At 37.2% G+C, this 12,075-nt stretch overlaps 1 protein-coding gene across 4 annotated transcripts in view; it reads right to left on the bottom strand.

Moving 5' to 3' along the window:
- The window catches only part of SMAD4 (SMAD family member 4), a 57,400-nt gene that overhangs the window by 42,876 nt on the left and 2,449 nt on the right, over positions 1–12,075 (bottom strand). The gene's annotated exons all lie outside the window — the stretch shown is intronic.

The raw sequence follows: 12,075 nt of genomic DNA on the forward strand, positions 1-12,075 counted from the left end.
ACCCAATAAATAAATAAATAAATATTAAAAAAAAAAAGTATTGGCAAGAAAGTGGAGAAAATGGAACCCTCGTATGTTGCTGGTGGGATTGCAAAACGGTACAGCCACCTTGGAAAGAAGTCTGACAATTCCTCGAAATGTTAAACACAGAATTACCATATAACCCAGCAATCCTACCCTTAGTAATTCCATCCAAAATTACCAGAAACCTATGTCCACACAAAATATGTACATAAATGTTCACCGCAGTATCATTTATAACAGCCAAAAAGTAAATATAACCCAAATGCCCCTCAACTGACGAATGTATAAATGAGTATGTCTATACAATGCAATATTATCCAGTCATAAAAAGGAATGAAGTACTGATATATGCTTCAACATGGATGAACCTGGAAAACATGTTAGGTGAAAGAAGCCACTCACAAAAGGCCATGTGTTGTATAATTCCATTTATATAAAATATTCAGAACAGGCAAATGACCAAAACAGAAAGTAGATTAGTGGCTGCCAAAGGCTGGGCGGGGGGATGAGTGACTGCTATTGGGCAGGGAGTGTCTTGTGGGAGTGATGAAAATGTTCTAAAATTGATGGTTGTACAACTCTGTCACTATAGTGAAAACCATCAAATCATACACTTTAAAAGAGTGAATTTTATAGTATGTGAATTATATATCAATAAAGTTGTTATTTTTAAAAAAGAGAGACCACTGAATTCCTCAAACGATTTTACCCATAAAAGCAACAGGGTAAATTATTTTCAAAAAAATTAAAATATAGAAAATGAATATTAATTAAAAATCCATTCAACACTCATAACACAAACTAACTTATCTAACCTCAAAATCTCACATGGAATAAGAAAAGGCCATCAGCCTAAGGATAAACGAGATAAAGCAGGAGTGGAGGCTGTACTTATGCCAGGTTGTTTGTTGATGGTGTTGCATTCCATGCTTATTTTGCTTTTATTTTCTTCGGCTATTTACCTGAATTTTAAAAGCCTACCCTCCACGACCAAATTAATAAAACTAACTCATCAGTCCCTACCAAAACCTGTTCCTCTTCTGACGACCTTTACATGTACAGCTTAAACTCCACTCGATTACCCAGCGTTGGAAAGCCTGGTAAATCATCTTTGACCTACCTCTTTCTTTGACTACCCCCTACATTCTCTCACAAAGTTACATGATTCTTTACATTAGTCATTTTAATTTCTATTCTACCAGACACTGCTGTAGTTTTGGGCTTCCTTTAAATTTATATCACTTGCTATTTAACACGTGTTCCCCTCTATTGTTATCTATTTTACATAAATGCCTGACCTAGGCAGAGAAAAAGTAGTTTTTCTTATACCTTTGAATACTTAACCACTTGCCCACATGCAGAGGGTACACTTTCCAGATAACCAAAGATTACCTGCCTGGTAGGTTTTGGAGTTAGAGATCTGGATTAGAATCCCAGCTCTCACACTAAGTAGTGGGCCAAACTAAGTTACTTAAATTCTCTCTGAACATGGATTAAAAGGAGAGCATACAAAGTGAAAAATCTATATTAATGTATAGTAAAAAGTAGCTACTGTCTGAATACTAAAATGTTTATTTTGTTTTAAAAAGAGATTTTCCTAAAACACATTATGTATTTTTCTGCATTTTCTCCTATTAAAATTTGTCAAAGAAAATTTAGAAGGGCAGGAACAGTAGTAAACCACCCATCCAGGACTCACAACACAAAGGCATACAGGAGCCAGGCAAATTATATAAACGAATAAAACGTGCCAGGTGTAAAGAAAAGTACTGAGGAGGACAAGTGCGTGTCCATCTAAAGTGAGTAGCTGTGGGATTTCCCTGGTGGTCCAGTGGTTAAGACTCCATGCGCTCAATGCAGGGGGCCTGGGTTCGATCCCTGGTCAGGGGAACTAGATCCCACATGCCACAACTAAAAAAGATCCCGAATGCCACAACTAAGACCCGGCACAGCCAAATAAATAAATAAAGTGAATAGCTGCTACTCACTTCCAGCAGAAGTGGCATTTGAGCTGCCACATCTTCAATGCCTATTTATATGTCAAAAATAAGTATTGGCAACACACCTGCAGGGAAAGGGAAGGAATAAAGGAGAAAGAGCAACCACTGTGTATGCCAAACCAAACCCACCTTCAACTCACATCTGGCCCAAGAGAATCACCAGTTTGAAATCTCAGAATGCCAACCTCACAATTATAATCTCTAGACTTCAAAAGCTCTCAGGGACAGGGAGTGTACTCATCTTAGTCATCATTATATGCCCAATTCCTAGGACATATAACCGTCTCTTATTGTTCAATGAATGCATTTCTGCATGTGATTTCAGATTCATACTCAGGCTATTTCTTTTGCCTAAAATATCCAGTCCCATTTTATCTACTTGGTAAAGCCCTAGCCACCCTTCAAAGTGCAGCTTAAATGTCTCAATTTCTCCAAGAGTTTCCCCTAACACACTGTCTCCTCTCCCCACAATACTGAAGGAGAATTACTTCCCTGGTGTGTTTACTGTGTGCCCTAGTATATTACCTGATGCCTCCATCAAATTAAACACACACCCCAATTACAACACATTATATTATAGTTATTTGATTATGTATTTGTTTCACACCCTGTTGCTGTAAGTTTAGAAGAAAACAGCAACACCGTCTCATCTTAAAAATTCCTAGTACAGTGCACATTCCTTTCATATACCAGGCAAATGCTTGCAAGTTGACTACAGCTTTTTCATTTGGTGTCATTTCCTTGCAACAAATTTTGAAGAATGCAAATACTTATGTTGTTGAAATCATCTTCTGATATTATATTCCAAAAGATTTGTTCCAATTTATAATGTAATTAAAGTGTTTGTAACTATTTCATCACAATATCCCTGTTGGATGTTATCATCTCTAAAATTTAAGCTATTTTTGGCCCTAACAGTTTCTCAGAAACTGTTTTAATTGCATATTTCTTTGAATACTAGTGGAAATATTCCTATGACCACAAGTGCCTGAAACATAATTTAAAAGTTCCTTGTATAAAAAATAATACCAGCAGGGGTATATAGGTGTTGTTCTACATTAAACAGCTCTAGATTATAATTTTTTAAAGAGTGGTATGGAATGATAGTAGACAAGGGCACTGAACTGGTATAAACAAAATTATGTATTCTAATCAAAGCTCTAGCAGCATGATTGGGCAAGTTAACATCTCTTTCAATTCTCTTATCTATAAAATGGAAACAACATCTGCCTTGCCAAGTTTATAGACTGGCTATGGTAATCAAATGCAACAGGATATAAAAGCAATCTGGGGACCATAAATTGGCCAATTCAGCAAACACTGTATCCGTTAGGAGCAAAGCACTACAGATAAAAAAACAAGTAGCACATAATCAGAAAGTGGTTCTCAATGCTACCCAGCAGCCGTCCCCAATCTTTTTGGCACCAGGAACCGGTTTCATGGAAGACAATGTTTCCATGCACGGGGGAGGGAAGGGAATGGTTCAGGCTGTAATGCAAGCGATGGAGAGCGGCAGATGAAGCTACCCTCCCTCACCTGCCACTTACCTCCTGCTGTGCGGCCCAGGGGGTTGGGGACCCCTGCTTTTGAGAACACCCCATTTTTGTAACAAATAATTTATATCACCCCATTAGCTCTCCTGAAACAAAGTTCTAACCTACTTACATTTTTTAAAAATTTAACAATGCCCTAATTATAATATAAAGGGGGAAAAGATTAATATATAATGAAGTGTGTACTTCAATAAAAATGCTCAGGCATATCAACAAAATCAGAAAGTATAATAAAGAGATCAGATGCCTAAACTTATATAGTAAATCACCATAAACATGACAACTACAAATTCTGACCCTCCAAGACAGGTGTGTTGTTTTGGCACAATGGCATTGCAGTTGGTGACGTGGATTTTCCAAAATAGTTAACTGTCGATAAAGTTCCAAACAAAACAACTTCAATTAAACTGAATTAATGGGATTGACATGTACACACTACTATACATATGTAAAATAGATAAATAAGAACCTACTGTATAGCACAGGGAACTCTATTCAGTACTCTGTAATGACCTATATGTGAAAAGAATCTAAAAAAGAGTGGATGTGTGTCTATGTATAACTGATTCACTTTGCTGTACAGCAGAAACTAATTCAACATTGTAAATCACCTATACTCCAATAAAAATTAATTAAAAAAAAAACAAAAAAAGAAATGAATTATGAGAAACTTAATTCCCAAAAACTGAATATATATTAAGATGGAGTTAGGTTCTAGGCTAATTATACGTTTTCCTCCTACATGAATATTCTGGGCATTTGAAAGTGTTGTGGGATGCAAAAAATTCTTCACAGTCTCTCACGTGCAGGATGGCATCCCTAGCCCCCATGCACCAAAGCTCCTCCCAGTAACTTCCACAACATCTCTTAAAGAGGCAGTACTCACTCCACTGAGAACCACTGATCCAGACGATCCAACATATCATTACACTAAGTAACAGATGCCTAAAAGAGGTAGGAATTAAAGTGATCTGGAAATAGGAATGCATGGAAAATCCACAGGTAAGCTAAGTCTTAGCATGATGTCTCAGTCAGGCTAAGCTAGTCTATGTCACAGTGACAACCAACTCCCAAATATCAGTAGCTTAAAACAAAGGTTTCTTTTCTGCATAAACTATATGTCAATCACAGATACATGCCCATAACAGCAGTGTCCATCACTGCTCACTGTCATCTCTCATGGATTAGGCTAACAAAGTCTCCATTTCTACATATGTCCTTAAATGGCAGGGGAAAAGATAGGTAACTCACGCACTGGCTTTTAAAGGTTGACTATCACTTCTGCTCACACTGGATGGACCAAGTCATATGGCCATGCCAGTGGTTCTCAACCAGGGCAACTCTGTCCCTCCAGGGACATTTGGCAATGTCTAGAGACAATGCTGACTGCCACAACTGGAAGGGGGAGGTGGAAGGCAGAGCAGTACACTGGCATCTAGTGGGCGGAGGCCAGGGCTGCTGCTAAACATTCAACAACACACAGGACAGCCCCTCCAACAAAGGATGATTTGGCCCCAAATGTCACTAGTGCCCAAGCTGAGAACCCAGGACCATGCCTAATTTCAAGGTGGGGGAGGGAAACAGAGAAGTAAATATTAACCATGTGCCAGAAGAGAGCCATCAGAATATGGACGGGAGAGTACTTGCAACTACCACATGTGAATAAGAATTTGCCAGGCTGAAGGAAAATCATAGGAAAAAGCAGAGGGACAAGAGTGCAGATGTTTTGTCTAGAGCAGGTTTATGGTAGAGAGGGGGAGGAATAACAGCATTAGATCTGTATTAGAAAGAAAACTATAGTGAGAGCATGGAGAAGAGCTTTGCAAAGCAGAACAGAAAACCAGTCAGGAGACAGTGATCAGAAGAGTGACAGGGCCTAGATTAGGGGCACGAGCAATGGAAACAAAAGGGGAACCAGTAAGGCGTTTCTAGGTAGAACAGACTAGATTTTTTAGTCAACTAAGTATAAGGAGTAAAAAGGAGAGAGTCAAAAGATGGCCTATTTCCTAGATAGGTTAACTGAATATAAAGAAAGAAGAAAAGATTTAAAAGAGGTTAAGTAACAAATTCAGCTTTAAATATGCTGAGTTTGAAGAGCTCATCAGAGAAGTTAAGGCTACTTGAAAATCTCCAACACGCAGGTATTAGATAAAATCACTGTAATAGAACAAGCCATCCCACAGCGATGGGGTAACGGGAGGCAGGAAGTCAGCAAAAGGGACAGAGGTTTGTTCTTATATCTACCTATTTTGTGTTTTGTCTCTAGCCTTGCTGTTAAACATAAGCTGTCACCTGAAGTTGACCATAGGTGTAAAAGCAACTCCATGGACTACAAAGCCAAATTAATTAAAATACTCTCTAAAATTAAAAAGGCTGAGTACTGACCTGAGAGGCTCTCACGGAAATTCATAAACTGTAGTTAATGAATGTTGACATTTTTTTATTTCTCGGATGTGTTTACTTTTGGATTACTGACTACACTATGTGAAACAAACATGTATATTTTCTAGAAGTTATAGATACTTTGGTCAAGGATGAAATATGGGAATATTTGAGAAAGTGCTTAAGTTTAACAAGAAAAAAAAAAAAAAAAAAAAGCCTGGCCTGGTGAAGTATCACTAGAAAGAAATTCTAATCATAGGCTTACAAGCTGGGGCAGGGGGCAGGGGGCAGGGGTCGGTGCACAGGATTAGTTCAACTGCCTGCAGTACAAGTTACAGCCTAGATTGAGCTTTGTCAAAATAAGTGCAATTGGAGGAGAACCTCCAAGAGCATAAAGAATTCTATGTGCAGGTATTAATGATTATACAGATATGAGATGGGAATAACACAATCAAAGAAACAAAAAGAACTTTTTTTTTGTGGTAACTTTTAAGATGAACTACAGGGACAAATTTAGAGATGTGCTTCTTGTTTACCCATTGGGATTAGATTTAAATGTCATACTGGTACACCAATTTCACCTTAAATAATCTTATTTAAAAATTAACATTTTTCTGAATGAATAAATTAAAGGTTGTTAAAAGAAGAATCAGAAAGTCCTCTAGTTGACATCTGTTTTTTGTCTGCCAGCATATAATTCCCCTTCTATAACAGTACTCTGATTTCCCAAGGAGAATCTCCCCATCTGTACAGATGGGACAATCCCAATCCTAACCAGAGCTACCTCTTAGGTACATTAGCTGTTTCAAAGATGGGAGAGGACCCAAGTCAGGCTAATAACAGCTCCAGGACTTTTGTTGGAACTACAGAGCCGGGGAAAACAAATAGCTCTTTGCTGGGCTTGAACTTGAAGCTGAGAATAGTTAGTCTGGAACCTACCTGAGACTTAAACTAACAGAAAGGAAAGCAAAGCCAAGAGATAGAATCCTGATGATACTGACTTCTTGTGACCCTGTATCCAGCACTCTGAGGCCAGCTCTGATTCCAGACGAAGCCAATGAATTCCCTTTTTACTTAACTTGACTGCTACATATTTCCCAGTACATAACTGAACAAAAATTGAGTTAATCAAGGACCTACGGTATAGCACAGGGAACTATACTCAATATCCTGTAATAACCTATAAGGGAAAAAAAAATCTGAAAAAGAATATATATATATTATCTATATATCTACATCCATATATACGTATCTGAATCACTGTGCTGCACACCTGAAACTAACACATTGTAAACCAACTATATACTTCGATTTTTTTAAAACTGAGTTAATATTCTCAGAAACAGCAGCAATATAATACAAACCACATATATAAATAATGGAACCAACCCGTAATCTTGTCAATGATACAGATAACGAGTTACTTTAAAATAGCAGTTGCCAAACTCTCTGGTCTCCAGTCCACTTACCTACATTCTTAATTATTGAGAATTCCAAATAGCCTTTGTTTATATGAGTTACATCTATTAATATTTACCATATCACAAATTAAAACAAATGTTTATTTACTCAAATTAATTTAAAAATAATAAACCCATTACATATTAATAACTTTTATGAAAAATAACTATTTTCTAAAACAAACAAAAAAGTCAGTATTCAGAGGCTTCCCTGGTGGCGCAGTGGTTAAGAATCCACCTGCCAATGCGGGGGTCACGGGTTCGAGCCCTGGTCTGGGAAGATCCCATATGCCGTGGAGCAACTAAGCCCGTGCACCACAACTACTGAGCCTGTGCTCTAGAGCCCGTGAGCCACAACTACTGAGCCCACGTGCCACAACTACTGAAGCCCGCGTGCCTAGAGCCCGTGCTCCGCAACAAGAGAAGCCACCGCAATGAGAAGCCCGCGCACCGCAACGAAGAGTAGCCCCCACTCGCCGCAACTAGAGAAAGCCCAGGCGCAGCAGCAAAGACCCAACGCAGCCAAAAATAAAATAAATAAAAATTTTTTAAAAGTCAGTATTCAGAGTGACATTGTTTTCCATTTTTGCAAATTTCTTTAATGTCCAGCTTAAGAGAAGCCAGCTGGATTTGCGTATCTGCTTCTGCATTCAATCTATTGTGATATGTTGTTTTGGTTAACGCTTATGAAGAAAATATGCCTCACACAGATAATTAGAAAAGAGAAGAATATTTTAATGGCCCTTTTAGATAATGATGGATATTCATCTTTTATTCAACACCAAAATGCAACAAATGGCAATTCCTAAAGGTTAGTTGCAATGTGGAATCTGAAACTGTATCAGTGAACTTCTTGGCTCTGCTATATAAAAATCCATTGGTCCATATTGTGCTTTGAATGGATCTCCTACCCATGCATGATTTGTAACGTCATACATTGGTCATCTGGAAAAACACTGGTTCGATGATTTATACGGACCTTCCTAATGTTGATACATTTCCTTACACAATGTATTTTTAAAAATCACATTCCTAAATCTCATCACCAATCTCATCAGAAAAATCTTTAAGTACTGGGAAGCTGGCAAGCCCATGGTGGTAGATACAAGTTTTCCAAAAATCTAATTTTTACTTGAAAGATCGTATTTTTATCATTGGCAGCAAATAGTTATTTTCCTTGAGTGGCAGGCTCACTTCACTTATTTTCAAGGAAATGCCTGCCAAATATCCAAGTCTAAGTAACTACAGTTTACCTATCAGTCATTCTTTTAAGTAAAAATAAAAAAGCAGATAGTTTAGCGTGCAGCTCAATCACACACGTGCTTTTCCTAGAGGTGAACCTTGTACGCTGATGTGCAGAAGAACTTTATGCACACTTCCATTTAATCACACCGAATACTGAAAAGACACGCACTCCAGGGTAGATATTTTAAAAATTAAAACTTTTTACTGCTTCACCAAGGATATTAAGTGAAACTGGCATTTTTTCAAATGCTTAAAGTGTGTTTGGTGCCACTGCCTTGACTCAAGCTAAGGTGCCAGCAGTTTACCCACCACTGCTTCCCTACCATCAGTGCAAATGTCAACACAGTAAAAGGGCACATAATGTCTCAATTTTATTATGGGAATAATTTTGATTTCATGAACCCCTAGAAGATAAGGGTCATGGGGACCCCCAAGAGTCTGTGGACCACACTTTGGAAAATACCGTTTTAAAAGATTCGTGAAGTAGGATGAATTTTAATAACTGATAACTGAAAAATACATTTCATAAAACCTTCTAAATGAAGGGGACTATCAAGTCATCTAGCTTATTCTTTCAAAAGGGGCTGTATCAGACTTCCCCCTGCAGTAGGCCCAGGCCTACTAAGTATATATTGAGTGGGGCCCTACCTTTAAAAAGCACCCTGGGAGTCTGAGGTGTTGTCAGTTTTACAAAGCACTGACGTAGTCTATGCTAGTCCACATGCTTCACTTTACGAATTACCAAAAAGACAGTGAAACAAATTGCAATGTCAAGAATTTATGAAACTAATTTAAAAGATTAATTACACAGAAGTTATGCCATTTTTCTTACTATTAGCCAGCTGCTTAATTTCAACATCTATACACATAAAATTCTTCCTTCAACTAGTTTTGGTAGGAGACCTCTATGACACAGATGCACCTAGTGTGCTTATGTACAGTAATCCTTTCACCAGATGATTCAATGACTGGCCACATACTGATATCAAATGCTCCAGAATTCACTAGTGAAAACCGCTGATAAATAACCTTAATCCAGTCTTACGTTTAGAAATACATTTTGACTTGAAAAAGACCTGAATTACATACATTCATCTACACTAAGATACAAAAATCATACCTTACTACATACCAAAAACAAAATATTCAGTAGAAGTCCTTTTTTTGACATCATAAATAAGATCTGCATTCTAAACATGCAGATTGGGGTTTGATGAACCCCAATGAATTTTAAGTAAATTACTCCAGTGCACCAATGATTGCAAAGTAAAGCTTGTACTGTATCAAAACAAATGAAGCAATAAAGATAAGCACACTAAAATATCCAAAGGCTTTAAAATCAAGAGGTCTTTTTTTTAACAATACAGATTCCCATGCCTCCTCCACTCCATTCTCACCCTGAATCTGTGTGTTTTGGGATGAGACAAAGAATATTTTGTTCTATTTTTTTTAAATAGCTCTTCCAGAGACGCAGATGCACCTACTTGTAGACCAGCACTTATGAACTACTTCAAGTAATATATTGATAAATGGAGAACTGAACATGCCCCCCGAGATGATCTCTAAAGAACTGCGAACTAGTTGGGCTTGTCGAGCAACTGTCTCACAGTGTGTAAGTTAACCTCTGATAGTAAAACCTAAATCAATGCAACTTGCTTCTCAGGAACCAGCAAAGTGACCAGTTAATTGATGCCTAGAAAATGTGATGGTTTCCAAGCAGATTAACCTCTAGGAAGATCAAATTCCCACTGGGAATTTAGATGCAAAGTTTGGCATCTAAACAAAGTCATTAGTCTTTAAAAGGAGCCCAAGTAAGCATTTTAGAATATGTCAAAATATCAACTTCCTATTTAGGACAGCAATGATAAACCAACTTCTCATCAGGGGAGATACAGCTTCCTATAACTTGCCACCAGACAATTCAAATTAATTGAAAAATGAAGAAAGAGATTCAAAGAGGAGAGAGACAGACAGAGGGACAGATTTGGAAGCAAAACAAATGTGGCAATACCTTCAAGGAACCCGTTAAGTCGAAAGTGAGATAATTATATCACGCATGTGTATATCACTGTATTAAAGAATGTAAAGCTGACACAAATGAAACAATTAAAAAAAGAAAAAAAAAAACAAGAAGAAGCTAGAGGACCCTAACAGCTCAACCATTTCGGAACTCTGATCTGGCTGCACCCCAAGCCATTTGAGTCACAATTTCTGGAGGTGGGTTCCAGCCATCGGTATTTTGTAAAGCTCCCCAAGAGATTTCAAAATGTAGCCAAGGTTGAGAACCACTGCCCTAAACCTTGGGAGTGAAAAAGCAATAAAAAGACGAACCCCACACAGTTACAAGTTTTCCAAACGGCAAACAATTCTCATTTAAAATGTAAATAATGAAGTACAGTCTTTAAGCTTAAAGGTCTTTACAATTATCACCAACTTTAAATTAAGATGTAAAAACAGGCACTCTTTACAATCTCTAGTAGCTACCTGACCTATAATCTGCGGTAGTAAATAATCAAGACTTAAATTATAAGATTCTGATGACCTATCATCTTAGTTTTACATAAGTAAGTACTACCCTAGTTTTTATCCACTGTCATGGTTAAAACAAATTTTCCTGGATGCCAAGTACACCACGTAATAGTGTCAAGGTGACACAACCTAAAATATCTTGTTCCTGAGAAACTGGAATTTAGCCACATTTCCTATCACCAAAATCACACATATTAGGATGAGAAAAAAAATCCAAAAATTCTAAATCTAACTCATTATTAAGCATATGTTTTGGCATATTATGATGCTAATAGTACCATACTAAAATTTGCTCAAATGAATAATATCTAGACATTTTTGTCAACTGTTTGAATTCCTTTTTAAAACAATTGAATCTTCATCAACTGTGGAACAAAAAAGCCAAAATTTGATAATTTAACAGTGGTATTAAATTCTGTGTTATGCTGAGCTAACTCCTTTAACTTTAGTGTAGAAAATAATGATATCAATCAAACTCATTTCAGTCAAGTTAATTTTATACATGATTGTCACCTCACCTTTAATCATCACTGAAACAAAACAAAAATTTCTGCCTAACTACACTATCTTCTAGGGGAAAAAAAAGGAAATCCAAACATGTACAACGAGCAGGGAAATGGCTAACATGTTTAAAGAACGATTCACTCTAAAATCACTGAATAAAAAATTGAAAAAAAAGTCAGGCATAAGCTAGAAGGCGACACAACAGGACTGAAATAAGTAAAGCTTAATAAACGTAAGAAAAATAATGTATGTTCTCACCAAAATAGACAAAATTTTAGATAAGACTAAATATGCATTTTAAATGTAATGAGTGAGGCAGATCCTGTAGGGTTAACTGCCCTAGTAGAGGCCTCAGCAATTCACAGCTCAATTAGAATA

Source organism: Balaenoptera physalus (genome assembly GCF_965194825.1).
Source record: "Balaenoptera physalus genome assembly, chromosome: 12".
In the NCBI taxonomy this organism is placed as follows: Eukaryota; Metazoa; Chordata; class Mammalia; order Artiodactyla; family Balaenopteridae; genus Balaenoptera; species Balaenoptera physalus.